Here is a 20,754-nt window from a genome sequence, read left to right as displayed (position 1 = left end):
GCTATATAAGGTAACACATTCATAGGTTCCTGAGATTTGGGCATGGACATATTTAAGGGACCTTATTGTCTATCCCAGGGTGGGAGGAGAAGAATGAAATAGAAACATCATTTAGGTGACTGTTTCTCTAATCCAGGTTAGTGATGATGAGAACTTAAAATGAGGTCATGACCAAGCAACCTCACTCCTAGATATTCATCCAAGAGAAGTAAAAACACACGTCTACGAAAGTACTTTTGACAGCTTATTTATCAGCTCTAAACTAAAAACAATCTAAGTGTCCACCAATAGGAGGTTGGATAAACAATCTGTGGTATATTCATAGCGGAGCACTGTTTAGCAATACAAAGGAACAAATTTATAATACTAGTGGAGCATGAATGAATTTCAAAACAATATGCCAAATGAAAGAAATCAGACAGAAAGAAATAATACTATATGATTTGATTTGTTTGAAGTTCTAGAATAATTTGGAAGCTAATCTATGGCGAGGAAGATCAGAACAGTGGTTGCCTCAAGAATGAGGCCAAGAATGAGATTATCTGGAAATGGGTATGAAGGAACTACGTGGGATGATGGGAATATTCTTTTTAAAAATTTTTTGTTAATTTAACTTAATTTAATTTTTTATACAGCAGGTTCTTATTAGTTATATATTTTATACAAATTAGTGTGTATATGTCAATCCCAATCTCCCAATTCATCCCATCACCCCCCACGTCTGGATGATGGGAATATTCTGTACCTTGATTGGGGTGGAGATTACTCAGTTTACATAGATCAACTCACCAAACTGTACACTTAGGAGCTGAATATTTTATTGTTTATGAATTATACATCAATTAAGATTAAAGTATATTGAAAAATATAGAAGTAGTAGTGGGAATAAAAAGGCAAAGGATCAAGAGCTATTTTGAATCTAAAACTGACAATAATTTCTAAGCCATTGAATGCCAGTGGAAGAAAAAAGAGAGAGAAATAGACATGGAAATAAATTTCCAAATAGCATTAAGAAAACAAAATCAACCAGTATGGTTTATTAGATGCAGATTTCAGTTTTATCAACACTGTAAAAATAAGACACAAAGTTTTGACTGATGACTTATGAAATAGTAAAAATGAAAAACATTAAGAATTTATTTCTCATTCTCCTCTTTGTGCTTTAATTCAAAGGATTAAATGTTAGTTATTAACCTCAGATGGGAGCAGTGACTGAGTTTGGATCTCTGGTGTGAAAAATAGGGCTGATGGGATTCAAGCTTATTTGCTAAATGGAAAAAATATATATAATTAACACCAACTCTGCTGTATTCCAGGACCAGTTTGTGAGGCAAATAAATTCAGCAATTAGTGTTGTTTACTCGGAATTGAACAGAAGATATTTCTTGAACGTTTCAAAGCTTTTGCCTGCTGTGAACATTAGCTTGGTCATCAATGCATTCAAACTGATTTAAAGAATAGTGAAATGTAGTTAAGCTGCAAATTATTTTTAAAAACCATTATACTCAGTACCACCATTTTGGAAATAAAGAGGTTGCTTTAGAGAATCTGAATAATTTTTTTTGGAGTCCATTTAATATGAACAGACAGGATCTGAATCTCTGCTGTGATAATACCATTGGTTGTCTAACTCCAAGGTTTTTCCCTTTGCCCTCTCCACTCCTCTCTCCTAACTTTTCCCTTCCCCTCTCCTCTCTTCTAGGCTCCCTTTCTCTCTTACTGACTTTATAGGTAATATCCAGTTCCACATGCTATCTATATGCTAATAACTCTCAAATTTCTATGTACAGTCCACATGCTCAACCAAACCCCAGACTTATATCCCATATTATCCAGAGGCTGCAGCAATTCAGAGATTTGCAGCCTCAGAAAAACCCTGACTGCATCTGTCGTCTACAGAGTCCATGTTAATCTACAGGTTTCAGTCTGGAAATGGCTTGAAACTCTGGTTATATACAATACAATCCTATCTCTCTCTACCTTTTCAAACATTTCCAACATTTTCTTTGGGAAGCTACAGTAAAACATTAAAAAAATTTGTACTTCCCTCCTGACCAACTCAGCTTGGAGACCCTGATTTCTTAGCTGCCTATATTTAATAATCAGTATAACTACCAGCTCTTTATTTGTGACCTTGGTGGTTTACTATTTTAATTCCTGAAGTTTTATGTGTATCTCTGCCCTGAGGCAACTTACAGCAAAGGGCACAGTTTCCGAGCCTTTGCAAATAAATTCATAAACACAAAAGCCATTTTCAGCCAGGCTAATAAAAACACACAGACTTTAATTAACTCTGATCCATAGTTCAGGCTGACACCTCATCATGTTGACCTTGTAGAGTCTCTGGTGAAACATAAAGTAAGAGCCAAGCAAAGTTTTACCACAATTTTGTTGAAAGCTGAAGTTTAGTTCAGGTTTGTAAGAAAGTTGAGAAAGGAAAATGGATTTAAATGGAAGGAGTGAAAATCACACCTTGTCCATTTGGAAAGTTCTTTTGGTGCTTCCACAGAGAATGATTTCTGCCTTCCTGCTTTCACAAAACCATTTGTGAAAGAAAGAGTCATGGCTTCTATGAATTTCCCATTATAAACTCGAAGAAAACATCCCATTTTTGGTGTCAGCTTCAAAGCACATGGTTTTGAGAAATCAAAAAGGAAAATTCCTTTATGTCATAATTTGAACTTTTACTGCAGGGCCTGGCTGGAATGGATGAAACGTGAGAGGTTCTTTTTTCTTCCCATTTTACTAAAATCTAAATAAAATGTAATGTTTTAGGAAGACAGCTAAGTTGCCTGGAGATTAATATTTATTGTCTCAAATATAATGTCACATGACCTAGAGGCATTATTATCCTGAGGATAAACCAAAGACCGAGAAGTTAAAAACTGCCACTCAAGAATAAACTCTTCTTTGAACTTGCAGAGAATTTCTGTTGTTGGTCATCAGTCATTTACTTGGTGTGGAGCTGAGCAAGTTCCTTCACCTCTCTCAAGTTTCTCACTTGCGGAGTGAAATTAATAATAATAATAGCACCTTCCTTATGGGATTGTTAGGAAGATTAAATGAGATAAAATCTGTAAAGTACTTGGAACCAAGTCTGTCATATAGTGTCAAATAAATGTAAATTAGCTTTATCTACATTATAACTTCACCTTTATGACTTACTTCAAAACTTAAGATTTCTTTAAGTTTATTGCTAGAAGATATCAGCTTAGATTTTAATGTCATTATTCTGTCAGTCAGGATTTTTGTGTTAGCAAATGATAGAAAACCCAATTCAGACTTTCTAAACTCAAAAAGGAAGCTTATTAGCTGATAGCTGAAAAATCCAGGGACAACCTCAGTCATGGCTTGATCCTGGAGCTCTACTGATGCTGTCAGAATGTGTTTTTTCTTGGGAGTTTGTATTGTGCTGTGTAGGCTTTCTTCTAAGCTCCCTGGGGGTTTCAGGCTCTTATTTCTTATCTCAAATGTAGTGGCAATGCAGTAGGTGCTCAATCAGTATTGCTGCCCTTACCTCCTCCTTTTTCACTCTGTAAACCCTCTCTATTCTCTTTGAGTCTAAATCCTTTTAGTGGCGTTTCTCTCAGCGTCTTCGACTCTACAGATCACTTTATATTCTCTCTCTTTTTATTTTTTCTTTCTGGCTTCCCACTTGCCTCTCTTTCTAAGACGCTGGTGAAGCTCTTCATAGCCTTCTCAGCTCTTACAGCCCAGCTTAAGTGTCCCACCCCCAGTAGCGGGGCCCACAGTATCTTCACTTATGCTCTTTTCAGGAATGTAATATATACTTCAACATGCTTAAGACAGTCACCATGTAGTCCTCAGAAGTCCCAATTTTCATCTGTTATAGCATTTTAAATAATAATACAAATTCTTATTTCCAAAAAACATTCTCCATGGGAAGTTTGAAAAACAAAACAAAAAGAAAGTTAAATCAGAAGAGCACAGAGAAGAAAATGAAATGCCTACAGTCCTACTACCTAGAGAACTGCTGTTGCCTTCTTAATTTTCTTCTTCTTTCCTCCTTTGCCTGCCTTCTTTCCTTCCCTTCTCTTTCTTTCCTTCTTCCTTCCTTCCTCTCTTACATCTTCTATCTTCTTATTTGCACATATTTACACTCTGCCTGTTTCTTTTTAGTCTTCTCTTCTGGATCTTCCTCATCTTTTTGACTCTAGATATTAGTGTTCTCCTGACTCAGTCATCAGACATCTTCATCTATGCTCACTTCCATGGTGGTTTCATCTCGTCTCATGGCTTTAAATCCCACCTATACAGTGATTACTCTAGGTTAAACCACCTTGAATTTCAGACACATATATCCAAGTACTGTTTGGCATTTCTGCTTGGATGTCAAGTAGGCATGCCAAAAAGGAACTGATCATTTTTATGCCCCAATTTTCTCTTATTGTCCCTTTCCCATCACAGCAAACGGCGGCTCCATCCTTTCAGTTACTCAGGCCAAAAAAACCCACTTTGGTGTCATCCTCTCTACTATTTCTTTTTCACTATGCATCTAAACCATCAGCAAGTTTTGTTTTCTCTGTCTTCAAAAGGCTTCCAGAAATCTAATTCCTTTTCACTCCTGAGTGCTACTACAGTACTCTAGTCAAAGGTTATTGCTTGCCTAATTATTGCAGGCTCTCTGCTTACACCCTTGCCCCTCCTTGGCAGTCTGAGTGATTTTTTTTTAAATTAATTTATTATTATTATTATTTTTTTGGCTGTGTTGGGTCTTCGTTTCTGTGCGAGGGCTTTCTCTAGTTGCGGCGAGCGGGGGCCACTCTTCATCGCGGTGCGCGGGCCTCTCACCGTCGCGGCCTCTCCTGTCGTGGAGCACAGGCTCCAGACGCGCAGGCTCAGCAGTTGTGGCTCACAGGCCCAGCCGCTCCGCGGCATGTGGGATCCTCCCAGACCAGGGCTCGAACCCGTGTCCCCCGCACCGGCAGGCAGACTCTCAACCACTGCGCCACCAGGGAAGCCCCCTGAGTGATTCTTTTAAAATGTTAGTGATTCTTTTAACAGTCACTCCTCACCTTGAAATTCCCCAGAGCTTCCCACTCACACACAATAAAATCCCCGATTTTTATTATTGCCCTCAGATCCCTGGCCCTATGTGATCTGCATTCCTAACTCAAACCTCTCTCTGATCTCATCTACTATTTTCTATTTTCTTTATTCTAGCAGGAAACTCCTTCTCCTCCTGATTTTGGTGGTCTCTGAGGCAGCAGCTAGATTTTGCACTTGGATGCCCTCCTGAGAATATATCACAGGTCATTCCCATTCCCATGAGTTGTGCTCAACCTCACAGACGCCCAGGCTGTGTCTCCTGGTGCCAATTTCCTGAAGGTTCCCATCTTCCCTCTTATCTTTCTCACTTTTGTTGGGTTGCACTGCCTGTCTCTCCAAAGAAAAATTATTCCTTGGTCCCATGTGGTCCTTTTTCCCCCAGAGTAATTTCTGCCTACTTGGCCCTTTAATATCTCTCTCTTCACCCCACTTAAAAATCATACTATTATTGTGATCTCAGGTAATCTGTTTATAAGAATAGAGTTACAATTATAATCATAAAAAAGCAAATAGTATTTCTATAACTCTGGTCCCCACATTCTGAAGGAATTCTTTGTTCTCTCGTATTCCTTCCAGATTAGCCTAGGAGAAATTTAGGATAGTCAGAGTTGGGAGTCTAGAATCAATGCCTTTCCTTTTCCACTTCGCTTGCTCTGGGTCTTTATGGTAATGCCCACTTACTACTGATGCCAAAAGTGGCAGATATAACATTGATGCTGACTGAAGGCATTACTGTTCTTCTGGAGCTGCCAATGCCCGAGGTCAAGGAAGCCAACATTTCTACCTAATTCTCTGATGTTTAATATTGAGGACACTGAAGGTGCTGCCATCACAACCAAAACTCTCACCATTCACTGTTGCTGTTGCAACTTTCAATGTCCCAGTGGCTTTATGGACTCTACCTCTTTCAACTACTCTTGCTTTGTTTTTGCAACTCATGCCTATTAAGCCTGAGTTTTGAATAACCGTTTCTGTGGCAGATTCTGTGCACACTCACAAATGCATAACACGTGCATTCATTTATTTTAACCAGGGATCTACCAAACATAAACATAGGCCCTGGGAACACAGAAGTGAGCAAAGCAGATGAAGTCCTTGCCCTCATGGAACTTACCTTCCAGTAGGTGAGGTAGACAATAATACAAATAACTTACTACTTGCCATAATTTCAGGTGATCGTGCTGTGAAGAAAAATAAAGCAAACTAAGGTGGGAGAACAGTACATTGGTACCCTAAAACAACTATTTTGGCCTTCTCTTGACTCTCAAACCAATATATATATCAAACTCTATAGTATTAATTAAAGAAACTTCTTATGCATCTGCAATCAGTGAAGGCATTAGACCCTGACAAGGTATAGTCTCATAGCAAGAAAAAACTTTAAAACTTGCCTCAGACCAACATTTGAGAAGTTATGGGAAACATGTAATCATATTTTCTAAGATACCATTTTCAAAATCCAAGTGACAGAAGGACCAAAAATGTGTTAGAGTACAGGTGAAGTTTTTTAATCTAGTCTTCCCACTATCTTTTATATAAAAGTGAAAATGACTTTGGATGAAACAACTTGGGCACAACTCAGAGCAGAGTTGTTTATCTGGATTTAGGAGCTAAGCTGCAGGGGCTTCTAAAGGTCTTGGGTTACAAGAGAGAAAGTGGTAGTTACCAAGCTTGGCAGACTAGCGGGGAGAGAAAGGGCACTTTCATCTCCACTGGGGAGCCAAGTCCAGCCTGGAAGGCCATCTCAGTATACCAAGCACGATCCTACATTAGTCTTTCCCATCACTTATGGGCTGAGATTTAGATGTGCTGCCCAGCTGAGACATGATGGGATGGCCATAAGGACTGAGGCAAGTCAACCAACAACTAAACGAGTGATTCTGAGATGGTTTCTACCATCAAGTCTTTGATAGAACAGGAGGTGGAGTAAGAACAACACTTTGAGTTGAAGTTTTCTTTTCTTTGTGTTTTCACTCTCTATGTTTACGCATTATTAAAATGAAATTATTCTGTAGTGGATCAGTTACAGGGAACTATTTGCATAATAATTAACATTTGCTTTCTAAAACTGTCAGAATTCATAGACTCGGCATTGTCAGGCCAGGCCCACTTATTATAACAAGTGGGAGATCCCATTCTTAATGGTCATAATTTGGCAATAGCAAAGAAAAATGAAGTTTGAGTTTAACTGTGTTGCATTATAAAAAAGAGAGTTAAATGTACACAGTCTTGAAAATAGTTATGTCAGAATTTTTTACATCTTGAAGAAGTTTACAAATAAATGAATTTGACTCTTCAATAAAAGAATTTTTAAAAAGAATATAGTGATATTAATTCTCTACCAGAAGGGGATACTTTAAAAAGAGTACTAGAAGCCATTGAAGTTTATTTCTCCTTAACAAACAAGACCACTTTAGCTCATGGAGAGGCAGGATTGTGTGGCGGTTAGCGGGATAGATTGGTGCTGGATTTCAGGGTCTAAAACCTCACCTCGTTTCTTACCAGTCATAGGACCATGGATAAGCTTCTTAATCTCTCTGTGCTTCCTTTTTTCCGATGCAAAACAGAGATAACAATGGTACGTACCTAACAGGGTTCTTATAACATTAAAATAATTATTAGACAAAATGCACCTAGAAAACTATTAAATAAGTAAGAGTTACTACTGTGACTACTAATCATTATTATTAGCTTTATCACTCATGTTGTATGACATAAGAGTGACTCTTCCCCTGAAATCTCAACAGCATAAAGACTCAACAGCATAAAGAAAATAAATTCAGAGACAAACAGAAGGGAATCTAGTATATTAAGAACACTACTGAATAAGGAGGATGTAGAGAGGAAGTTTCCTAAATCTCTGAGTTTTATTAAATATAAGGTTTAATCATAAAGGGGTCAAAAGATCAATTAGGTGAGAAAATGATGGTATGTGACTCATTGGGAAAGACAAGAACACTTAATTCGTCCCCAATTTTCCCCTTGAGGTACAAGTAAATGACAGTTTTATTTTGTACCTACTAAAAGTGTGTAAAAAAGATGCTTTCCTGTATTGGCTTCAAATAGACCCTTTCAATACTCTTAATCTTTATACTTAACAGAATCCTAAGGTCTATCAGTTAATATTACTTTGGAGAGCTCCATTTTGTATTCCATATTTCTCTTTCTAAATGTGGCTATACAGTCTCTCTAAAGCCACACCTAATTCAGATTCACAGAGAAAGTTCTGAAAATTATAGAGTGAGCACATACTGTCATCAAGTTCCTTGTATGCACTTTATAGAAATGTATTTAACTCCTATGATGGCACTTTGAGATACCTATTATTATTCTTGGAATACTGGGAAATTAAGTAGCTTGCCCAACATCACCCAAATAGAAGATGATACCTGTTGATTGAATGGGCTTGTTGATTGTAAATACAGTGCGACTAATTCAACAACAGTTATTCAAAGAGCATAGATTTCTTGATTCAAAAACTTTCAGCTTGTTAGTTACTAACTCTGTTTATTTGACAAGTCATTTAACCTTTTTGATCTTTACTTTCTACTGTATTAAATGAGGCAAAGACCAACTGACTACTTCAAAGAATTGTCATGAGGATTCAGTGAGATGATGAGTAGAAAATACATCAGAATCAGACAGCTCTGTTTTCAAATCCCTGCTTTACTGATTAGGAACTTGGCCAAGTTATCTCAACTCTCTGCACCTAAGTGTTCTGATCAGCAAAAATTGGGTGAATTGTGACTGCTTTTTAAGGTATAGTTTTTGAGGTGTAATAATGTATGTAATGAACCTAACTCAAACACTAGAACTTCATAGATGGTTGTGGTTAATATATTTTTTTATAATTTAAAACATTTTATACATGTTCTAGGGGGCTCAATCTACCCATAACTCTGTAATTATTGAAAATGTAAATTTGAAAATGTGGGACATTTCTGAACACATGGCAAAAATCTAAATCTAAAATTCTCCCTATATTTTGTATATAAATTGTCATATTAGAAGATTTTTCTAAGGGTCTAAACACTTAAATAAATAATTTATATACAATGCCCACTTCACTTAAACCCTGCAAATGGAAAGGTTGTGCAACCTATTGCCAGGATGAGTTACCATATTTGATAAAGGCTAATTGTGCATTTTTTTGTAAATTGAAAACAGAAAATATAAGCAGAAATGCAGATCCAGCTGGTGGTAGACTGACAATGTTTCACAGATTCATTCTCTCCGTTTGCCTTATTTACAGAGTTTGGGCTGGATACTCAGCTGCCCAGCTAGAATTTTCATTCCCCATTGTCCCTTGTAGCTTGGCATGGCCATATGACAATGTTCCTACCAATGGAATATGAGCAGAAGTGAGTGTGCCCCTTTCAAGTCTTGTACTCAAAGCACTGCACCTGCACTCCTTCTGGTTCCCTCCCCCTTCCCTCTGAAGCATGGTGACCACAGAACCATATCTGGAAGCTACGTGTTAAGATAGCAAGGTTGCTTCTTCATTTTGGATTTCTGGAAAGCCTTCTGGAGTGGAGCTGCCCCACATTCCTGGACTGTTTCATGGAAGAGACTTAACATCACTCTGATTTAAGGCTTGGAACTGGGGTCTATTAGTTATAGGAACTCCAACTTTGCCATAACTAGTACATAATTAAAGTCAGAACATGGATGGCCAGGCTTTCTCTTGTTCTTTGTCTTTCTCTGAGAGGCATGACTCCTATCCAAGAGAAACTTACAAAGCAGAGGCAATTATAATGGAAAAAAGCATTAAGGTTAAGGTTAATTTACAGTTAACAAAGGTGAAATGAAGGTTCTTATTGAATTATTTGACAGACTAAATTTTCTTCCCCAAAACTTGAAGATCTAAAACATGCCATAAACAATAAACTGTGGTTCCAAAGCACATAGCCTTTCCATTATTGAAGATATTATCTTTATCTTATCTCAGTTGGTCCAAGGTAGGTTTTCGCAGCATAATTCTGGTGATTTCGGCCTTGTGTTGGCTGGGGAGAACTTACAGGCAGTGACTAATAGGCAAGTAATTTGAGAAGTTGCTTCCTTAAATTTTTTACAGACTTGTACCTTCTCTTTCTATAAAATTATGGCTATTTCTGCTCCTGGCCAAAAAGTGTTTGCTCAATAAATGTTTTAAAAAAGAGTGTTTGAATAAATGATGCAGAAATGTTATCAATGCAATAGATGATTGTTAAATATTCAGTGAATATCAGTGAGAAGAGAAAAATCATACTTTCTACACTAAAAAAATTTAAAAACGCTTTCTCTTTTGCCACTCTTTCCCAAAATGATTTAAGAAATCTGCTTCACAGTTTGCAATACTAGTTTAGAGTAACTTCTGGGGAAGGTACATAATGAAAAAAATAGTACATAGTCTATTAATATAAATTAATGATCCCAAATATAGATTTAAATAATGGGGACCAAAATCAGTCGTGTGATTTTTTTTCATGGTGATGAAAGCCACTAAAACAGTGATATCTATATCCATAAGAGAAAAGAAATATGAAGTATCAAGTTCTTAAATGTAATTTTAAAAAATTAAAGAACCCTACTCTTCCTCTTCATCACATAGGCAGCACCTTTGAAGTAAACAAATCTCTAACTTGATCAATTTTTTGTAGTGCAGATCACAGTATGACCCAACCCAGCCTCTGATGGTCAGCTGCATCATAATCTCCGTGGCCTCAGCTCTGTGAATATGCTCAGAATTTGCAGTTCTCTGGAGGCTGGGAGCAGGAAATATCTGAGCCGAACAGAAGGCTGCCTTCCGTCTTTGTAGCTCCAGCAGTTCAAATCAAGAGTTCAAAGCATCATACATCAAAGAAAGGACTTCTAGAATGTAGTGGTTTTCAAGGCCAAATGAACACCATGGTTATATTTTTAGAGGTGATTTTTCATGGTGTGAACCTTGCATTGGAAAGTTTTTCAATATAATTGGTTTCCTTTACAATCCTTAGAGATCTGAGGAGTCCACAGGCTTTACCAGACTGCCAAGGAATCCACAGCACAAAATGTCTGAGAAACCCTGATCTAGAATGTTGGGGACTAGTAGGTATTGGCTGGGGCTCAGCACTCCGTTCAACCAGGCTTGAGATGAGAGCTGGATTCTACGTCTATCAGGAAACCAGCCCTGTAAGAGTCAAATAGGACCCTGGAATTCAGTATGTTCTCAGGTCCCCAGAGTTCAATTTAACACCCTTTCATTCCCTGTCTCCCAGATCAACATGCACATTCACTGTGGCTAGTAGAATACACTCAACTCCACAAACAGCTTTAAAAACCTTGTTTTACACACTGAATTTCTCACCATTGACTCCTAAGTGGTCAACATAATGTCTCTATAAACTAAGCTTGATATAAATACAGATTCAACATTATTTTATAGGAAAAATGGTCAAATGTCTAATTGGTGATGCTACCAGTGAGATAGTTCTTTGTCGGTTTTCGACATTCTTCTCTATTGTCCTGTTGTCTTCTGAGAATTGAATGCTATCGTCATGGATTGTGTTGATGGGGACATATTTTAGGCAAAAGAAACTCAACTACTGTGTTTTATAAACACTTGGGGAACAACCAAACTTTGTTTATGCTTTGCTGAGCAGTTTCTGTCATTTTTTAAATCCATTTATGTTTGAAAAGGAAATTTAATTTATACATCTCTAAATGGTTTACCCATCTAACACTGGTTTGTAAAAATCCATTCAAAGTCAAGGCTGTTTTGATTTTTTTTAATATCTTTTACCTTCCAGTAGATTGCAAACAGTCCTACTTCACATTCTTTAATTCCAGTAAAATTCAGAATTTCCAGTGAAGTGGAATCACCGGAAGGAAGTCCTATGGGGCTGAGGAAACCTGGGTTCAGATACAATTCTAGAACTCACCAGCTGTGTATTGGAGAGATTTGGCCACATTCCTTCACCTGGTGTTTCTCAACTTGGTGACAAATTATAAACACCCAAAAGCTTTAAAATATGATTACCCAGGTCCCCATAAAATATCATTACCCCAGGTTTGGGTTAAAATAGTTTGGCATGGAGTCTAGGCCTCCATATTTTTTATGTCTTTGAAAAATTATTTAGCTATAGTTGATTTATAATATTGTGTTAGTTTCAGGTATATAGCTTCAGATTCCTTTCCATTATAGGTTATTACAACATACTGAATATAGTTCCCTGTGCTATACAGTAAATCCTTGTTGTCCACATATTTTACATATAGTGGTGTGTATCTGTTAATCCATTACTCCTAATTTATCCCTCCCTCTCCCCTTCCCTCTTTGGTAACCACAAGTTTGTTTTCTATGTCTGTGAGTCTGTTTCTGTTTTGTAAATATGTTTATTTGTATTACTTTTTTAGATTTCACATATAAGTGATATCATATAATATTTGTCTTGCTCTGTCTGACTTCACTTGTATGATAATTTCTTTGTCCAACCATGCCGCTGCAAATGACAACATTTCTTTTTTTAGGGCTGAGTAATATTCCATTGTGTACACACACACACACACACACACACACACACACACACACACACACACACATATATATATACCGCATCTTCTTTATCCATTCATCTGTTGGTGGACATTTCAATTGCTTCCATGTCTTGTAGGCCTCCATATTTTTTGAAAGCTCCCTTTGATGATTCTAGTGGGCTATCAAAGCTGATAGATTATTTGGGTTTCAATACCTCCATGTGGTTAAACAGAAAAGTACTTAAATTTTTTATATCCTGAGGTTATTATGAAAATCGATGGAAATAATATATTTTAACATTTAAAACATAAAGCACTATAAAATTAATGATGATGAGGCAACATGACAGAAGATTTCTGTACCCCTTGGTCAGCATTGCCTATGTTTCAATGAGGAAAGCCACTTCAGAATATCTAAAGAGCAAATGTTTATTGTTATCATTATAGAGCAAAGGTTTATTGTTATCATTATTACTGTTTTGTTCCTTTACCTATTTGTAGAGTCCCGGCTTATTTATGATTTCTCATAGAATAAATGATGAGCATAATTTTATAATATTGCTAACATAAGAAAGCTTATTTTTATTATTTATTAGAACATTTAAAAATCAGAAACTACTTTAACATTATTATGAGGTTGACATTTTGGTCACCATGTAAACATTTTTATAATGAATGACTTGGATTTCTTAAGCAATTTGATAATCTTGCTCAAGACTCATGCATTATTATTTTTGATTATTGTTTTTGTTGATATTAGAGCAAGAAGAATATACCCTGTAGGTTACTGGCTACATAGGATCATTTGAGGAGGTGCTTTGGGTCAGGTTCCCCAGCAGCAGAGCCTGAGCTAGGGATTTGGTTACGTATGATTCAGTGAGGGAGTGCTCCCAGGAGAAAGGAAGTGAGGCAAGTCAGCTTGGGCAAAAGAAGCAGCTAAACAATGATGTGCTCTCAGGAGAACTCTGACTTCAGTCAGCTCCATAGGGAGCTCGAGAGCATCCATAGCACCACAGAGTTTGTCCCACCTGGGGGAAGGGGGACAGCCTTTTGTACCCCAGTGACAGATTTTGGATGAAGACAATTCTCTGGAGAAGAGAGGCAGCTGTGCACCATAGCAGTCAGACTCACTACAGCTGGAATGTGTATATTGGCTGATAAATGAGGCCTGGAAAGAATACCCACAGCATTTGATCCCCTGCTCCAAATATTATCCTCCCATGTCCATTTCATGTTAATAGTTTCATTCTCTTGGGTATTTAAGAGTCTTTGGTAAGATGAAAATATCCTTTGTATTGGTCATACCTTAGGTTGATACCTTAGCTGTCAAGGGAGAAGAGACAGATATTTATTGAGTACCTACTAGGTTTTTAGTCACTGTGACATGCTATCATCATTCCCAAATATTTTCTTACATAATTCAAGGGATACTTTAGTGAGAAGTGCTTGATGGTCTGAGATCAAAATATGTCTAAGAAAGATATTTAAAGAAAATGAGTAATTTCAAGGGAGATAAGACTAAACTCTTTGAGGACATGCACCAAATGTTAGTATCTTTGTGTTTTTCCAGTGCAACATAAAAATTATTCAGGAAATCTATGCTAAACACATCAATAAATAAATGGCACTAGGAAACAGAATGATGACGGAGAAAATCTACTAGCAGAATTTTGTCTGCTCACAATTTTCCCCAGAGTTAGGGGAAAAAAAGAAACCCAAAAGATAGGGATTAGATTTAGACTTAAAAAAACACAGAAACCTATATGAAAATGGCACTGGTGCTGCATAAAGACAGAATTTCTCTTCCATGATTTTTTAAAATTGAAAGTCTAGTATTATTCTGAGGTATTTATCCTAAAAGATGCTTGATTTAATGCAATACCCTACAAATTACCAATTGTGTCAATATTCTGTAGATTCCTCCTTTGTGAACCATGGTTAGAGCTTTGTTGATTTGATAATCACAGTGGAAAACATTTGTTCATTTCCTTACAATCTTCCAGGCAGAATGCCCATCAGATTTTCATCAACTTTGCAAACACATTCTTCTGGTATGGAACATGATTTCATTAAATTGTGCTGGAACTTTCTTCTGGGGTTACACGAAACAAACTGCAGGTGTGAGTTGGGGTTTTTTTTCACTCCCCTACACTGTACTGCCATCCTTATAAACTCCAGTCTGCTGTCTAATCAAAGGAGGCTTCAGAAGATTCACCTTTTTCCTGTCATCAAGTCCCTTTACCAATAAAAATGGCTGATTTGTATCCTGAGAATACTGGTTTTTGATCATTTTTTATCCTTAAACGTCAGTACCAGAAAGATCAAAATTTGCAAAAATAAGCAGTCATGTATTCACTTCCTCATTTCTATCATCTTGCAGCTGTCTGAAAACCATGATCTTCTCCTGTGGGCCTACCCAACCATTTGAAGTTTGCAGTATTTTCCATTCAAAACATCAACATATCAGCAAGTGTTTTATTTAAAATTAGTAAAATGGCAACCAGCTAAAGATATTTTAGCGTCAGAAATACAGATATAAATATGCTGGCCTTCATCTAAGAACAAAGTACTATGATAAGCCATAGGCTCCTTGGAATTCCTCTTTTATGGGTAATAAATTTACACTAATTTGTTTATAGCCTCTCCATAGTCACTGTGGTGCTCTCCTGACAGAGCCAGAACTGCTTGGATTAGCCCGGCCTCTGGTCAGGGAACAAAATAAAGCTATTTGGTATTAAACACAAGGTTCACCTCCATCCAGTACTCTCACCTCCTAGTTCTCTACCTTTTCTCTTCCCTGACCCATGTGAGTGAAGGATTTAATATGCCAAAGAGAATCCCACAGGTGGGATATCTAGGTGAAGCAGAGTCCTGGCAGAGCAGCTGTAACTCCAGGGCACAGTTTAACTCCACCTCTTTCTCCTGAAAGAAGCATATTGCAATGGAATAGAAGAAGATTGGAAATCATAACAAGAAGGATACTTTGAATCCACTGTATTACTTACTATTCATGATTCCTTTGAAAATGTTGCTCCTTTAACTATTATGGGTACCACATGACCTGTGACATATACAGCAATGCATTACCGCACTGCAGATGCTCAAACCAGTACATCAACAGGTGACTCACAAAAGTGGTCAACAGTTCACCCCTGATTGCTACGTACAGCCACTAGAGGCAGTGTGATAGCAGCAGGGGCACGAGTAGGGAGGGGTTAGAAGACCTGATTACCTGTGCACCGTGGATAAATCTTTCCAAGTTTTACTTCAATGTTATAGGACTGGATTAGATGATTTCTAAAGTCTCTGAACAGAAACTTAAAATCAGAGAGGCTTATTTCTCCAATAATCAGGTAATTAGTCCCTAGAGATCAGTTAATAAAACCCTCTTGTAGACCTGGAGAGGTGAGGTCAGTGGAAACGCACATAGTGTTAGTGATGAGGGCAGCATGGTGAACACAGGCTCCATCATACACTTGGTCAGGGATTATCTCTAATCTTTTCAATAATTAAGAACAGTAAGTAATAATCTCCTTTTACAGGTGAGGAGACAGATTTCTAATGGTTAAAAGACTTGACCAAGCTATCGTATCAAGTTATACAGAGAACCCTTCTGTTGAAGCCATGTATTTTCAAGTATACCACAGGTTTTGCTACATCTAGAACTAAAATACTGTCTCCTCCTCTTTGGAGCTTTTAAAATTCTATGACTATCCTAAATGTCCAACAAGAGGATACTGTAAATACATTATAGCATAGCTACAGAATGCAATGCCAGTAAGTAAAAATGACGTGACCCATTCAAATATATTGTTGAGGGAAAGACATAATGTAACAAGTTGATCCTACAAATGTATTTTTTAGATATATAAATACATCAAAATGTTCATAGAAGTTGAGTTTGGGAGGTAGAATTTGGGGTGAATTCTAGTTTTTCTTTTTCCCTGTGAGAGTTTCTAAATTTTCTACAATGAATAAACATGACCTTGTTGCTTAACTATGTTGAGCCTCAGTTTGCTCAACTGCAAAATGGGGATAATCATGGTACTTGTCTCATAGGGTTTATTGTCTGGGTCATATGACAAAATCTTGTAAAATGCTCAAGCTAGCCCCTGGCCCATTGTATGCACTAAATATTTGTTAGTCACTGAGAGAAAGAAAACTGTTTTAAAATGAATTCTGTTTTTTCTTAAATTGGTGTCTAACATATAATTTATTTATTTATTTATTTATTTTTGGCTGTGTTGGGTCTTCGTTTCTGTGCGAGGGCTTTCTCTAGTTGTGGCAAGCGGGGGCCACTCTTCATCGCGGTGCGCGGGCCTCTCACTATCGCGGCCTCTCTTGTTGCGGAGCACAGGCTCCAGACGCGCAGGCTCAGCAGTTGTGGCTCACGGGCCCAGTTGCTCTGTGGCACGTGGGATCTTCCCAGACCAGGGCTCGAACCCGTGTCCCTTGCATTGGCAGGCGGATTCTCAACCACTGCACAACCAGGGAAGCCCCATATATTTTATTTTAAAAGTCAATTAAGCTAAAATTAACTTTTAAATTTTTTGCAAGATTACCATCATTCTGGAAGATAATTGTAGTCACTGGGAGGTATAACCCAATCAAAGCTAGACTATAGCCTATTTTTCTTGAGGCCAAGACTTCAAGTAGTGATGTACTTGATGCTATATAATTAAAACATAAAAGTTACTAAAATGCAAGTGTAGCAGAAGCTCCAGCTGGAGACTAAACTGTGTTGTTTGCCCTGGGATTTAGGTTATGTCTCTGCATGTCCAAGAGACTAGTAAAGGCTACCTCTGATGCATCTATTTGCCCGAGGGACTGAGGATTCTTCTGGGAAAACACCTAGGGGAATAAAGTGCAGACACTCCAGTTTGAATAAAAAACAACAGGCAGGTTTACAGGAGAAAGTTGATTTTGAGATGTGTTTATTATACTTTGGACAAGTAAGTGGAATGTCCTACTGACCAAGATTCAAGGAGGGATGGTCAGAGCTGGCTTTAGAGAAGGACAGGGAGTCATATATGGAAATTTAACAAGGATCTAAGGAGGTTCCCTGGAGTGACAATGTTCATGGATCGATGACTATACGGGCCTGCTGGTTGGGCCTCTTTTAGAAAAGAAAATTTGCCTTCTTGTTAGGTAAATTTCAAAACCAGCTAATGTGGTCTCCAGAATCGAGGGGATATTCTTAGAATCCCAGAGAATGTTAAATCAGCAAACCCCTTCCCTCACTAATCTACCTAAAAAAAAAAAAAAAAAGTGCTACACAGAACCCTCTGCTCATGTTTTCATTTTTCCCAGTGGCTTTTTAGGATGAGCCCTGACAGATAGTTGAACAACTGCCCTTTGGACGGTGGCTGCAGAGAGCTGAGCAAAGGGCCTGGGAATTCTGAAATACGGAGCAGATGAAATTCTTAAAACTTGATTATCTTGAGTTCTCTAACATTCTTTTATCTGTCAACATTATCATATTAAATTTTTATCATGCCTGAAATGTTTATTCCTGCAGTTAAAATCACTCCAGGTTGCAGTTTTTCCCCTTCTCAAATATATTGCTATTTCTCAAGATGACTGTTTTTATTTCATCATCCATCATGATAAAAACTGGCATAACCTGGAGCTTAACTGTTTACTATCTTTGGATTAGTATTTCTTATGGTGACACACCTATCCCATTGAGTAAAATTCTAAGCTGCAGTAGGCTGGGGGCTGTGACCGTCAGCATTCAGAAAAGGGACATATAACAAACACAGTGCAATGGCAGTCAATTGTGAGGGTTTTCCTGGTCTCAGTAGGAACAGATTTTTGCCATAAACATCACAGGGGTGTGTATCTTGGTTTTATAGGAAATCACACACCTCCAGGTGGGTGATCTTGTGATGCTCTGATCGTCATCTGTTAGAGAAGAGATCCCAGTCTTCCTCTCCCACACGTTCTTGGAAGGACCTAATACCTTGTACAGCTGTATTCCGTCTCATTTCTATTCCTAAAGAGAGGAGATGGGTTAATAGCTGTATAGACAGAAAATTGTTTTCAGAAGGAGTTGGGAACAGAGCTGTAAAACCATAATATCTTCCAGACCAACTTTTTGTTATTCAGGCAATCATAACAGACACTCAGTATTATATTCAGACAGAAGGGCTTTTCTCCTGTTTTCCAGTTCCCCTTTAGAGCCTGACTTCTTTTAATAATATCTCTTCATACTTGGCTTCCCAAGCAAGAGCCCCATCTTAATATTTTTGAAAGTGAGCTCTCTCTATCAATTGTCTTGACTCAAATTTTCCTATGTCGGCCCTGCTCTTCCATTTATGATAATTTTAGATTCTCAGATCACATTTTCTTCTTCTATCTCTTCTGTCTTCAGATTCACCTATCCAAAATATCTTTGTTAATACTTGATACCTGCATCAATTCTCCAATGGTACATTGGGTTTCTGGGTCCCCTCAATTGTGTAACTTTCCTTCTACTTTCTTGCCTGTCTACATAACCTCATCATTTGAATATGTTTTAAAATTCCTTGGCTTTGTTTCGACTTTCCTTGTCGAGTAAAGTTCCCTTTATTATACAAGTTCCAACTCTTCACTGGCTTTTAGAGAAAATATGTGCTCGTCATTCATGTTTGTAAAGTTATTCTTACTTCACTGAACTGGTCTCAGTTTACTCACCTTGTTTTTAATTTCTCTACTGGCATTTTTCTTGGGCAGTTTTTTCCTCACTGTTTTAAAGTTCTAAGCCCTAGCCTGCTAGATGGGGGCAAACCCTCATTCTTAAGAAGAATCTTTGCTAATATTTCCGGGTCACAGTAACATGCAAGGGCAGCCGGCTCTGCCACAGAACTTTATTTTTGCTAAGAACTACATAACTACCCACATCAACTTTATTTATCAGAAAAATAAAGCCAGTCCTTCTCCCTTCCCCTGAGAAAGAAGAACCAACGGGATTCCAAGAAATAACTTACCACTGTAAGTCTTCATCTCTCTCTTTCCCTCTTTAAATGGCTTTTGCTTTCTGCTAGCTCACCATTTCAATGTTTTCCAGGCTTGTATAAAAGCTGTCTTTTAATTTTCCTTTTCATTGATAATGTTACATCTGTCTTGTGAACTGTTTTTAGGTGGTTTACATATATTTCGTGGCAGATAAAGAACTATTTGACCAGAGACTTCAGCTGAAACTATTAGTCAGGATTCTTCCATAGAGCTGTGGTGTTAGACCAGGGCTCAGATGGGGTTTTTTTCTAGACTGTGTCTGATCTGTTCTACTCAAACTGGCAATGCATTAAGAAGTAATTCTATAACTCAATTGCTTATCAGAAATAAAATCATGCCACTGAAAAGTTTTAGAACTAAGAGGAACCTGAGTATTCTAACTCCCTAATTTTAGGGTGAGGAAGCCAAGGTGCAGAGAGGTTGCTTGTCCAGGCTTACAAATAGCAAGCAGGGCGTAGCAGAGGGAATAGTGCCCTGTGAGATTTAGTGACATTCATCCAGTGTTCAGATACTTAACATCAGATCATGTTCCAAATACTTGGGGCTTATTTCTCTCCCACTCCTTGCCCATTTTATGCATTACGAAGAAAGCGTTCTGACTTCTTAAAGGAAAATACTGGATTTTTTTGATGTCTATGTTTGTAACATCACAAACATAAATTATAATCTGGTGCAGTAATACTGTTTAGTATAATTTTATTTGTCTAATTATAGCAATAAAATAAGGCCCAGAGTTGTTGTTTCTTTTTCTGTTTTCCTCAAATAACTTTTCTTATCCTTTCCTGAATGCACTTATCCTTCCTTCCTTCTGCTTTGATTGCACCTTCTAGCTTGCCACTTCTAACCTCCTGTAGGTTGAGAAACATTCAGGTCAATATTATATGTTAAGTAATATTTACTGAGCCTCTCGATGAGTGATCATGGACATAAGATAGGCTTTCATGCTGGAGTCGCCCCTTTTCTGTTTATTTCTGAAATCTGGGTGATGATCTTGGAATCTCCACAGAAGTGGAGAAGAGGGCATTTCTCTCACCCAAACCTACTGAGAGGGCATGAGTATTCACCCGTAACACGTTGTTGAAGAGGGTCTCCTATCCATGCATTTTGAATAAATCCCCCAAATGCTAGTGTTCCAACTTACAAGCCCGAGAGAAAACTAAAATTCGACTCTTTCAAACATATTTTAATTTATAA

This window comes from Eschrichtius robustus, chromosome 4 (assembly GCF_028021215.1).
Source record: "Eschrichtius robustus isolate mEscRob2 chromosome 4, mEscRob2.pri, whole genome shotgun sequence".
Lineage (NCBI taxonomy): Eukaryota > Metazoa > Chordata > Mammalia > Artiodactyla > Eschrichtiidae > Eschrichtius > Eschrichtius robustus.
Note: the sequence above shows the minus strand (reverse complement) of the source record.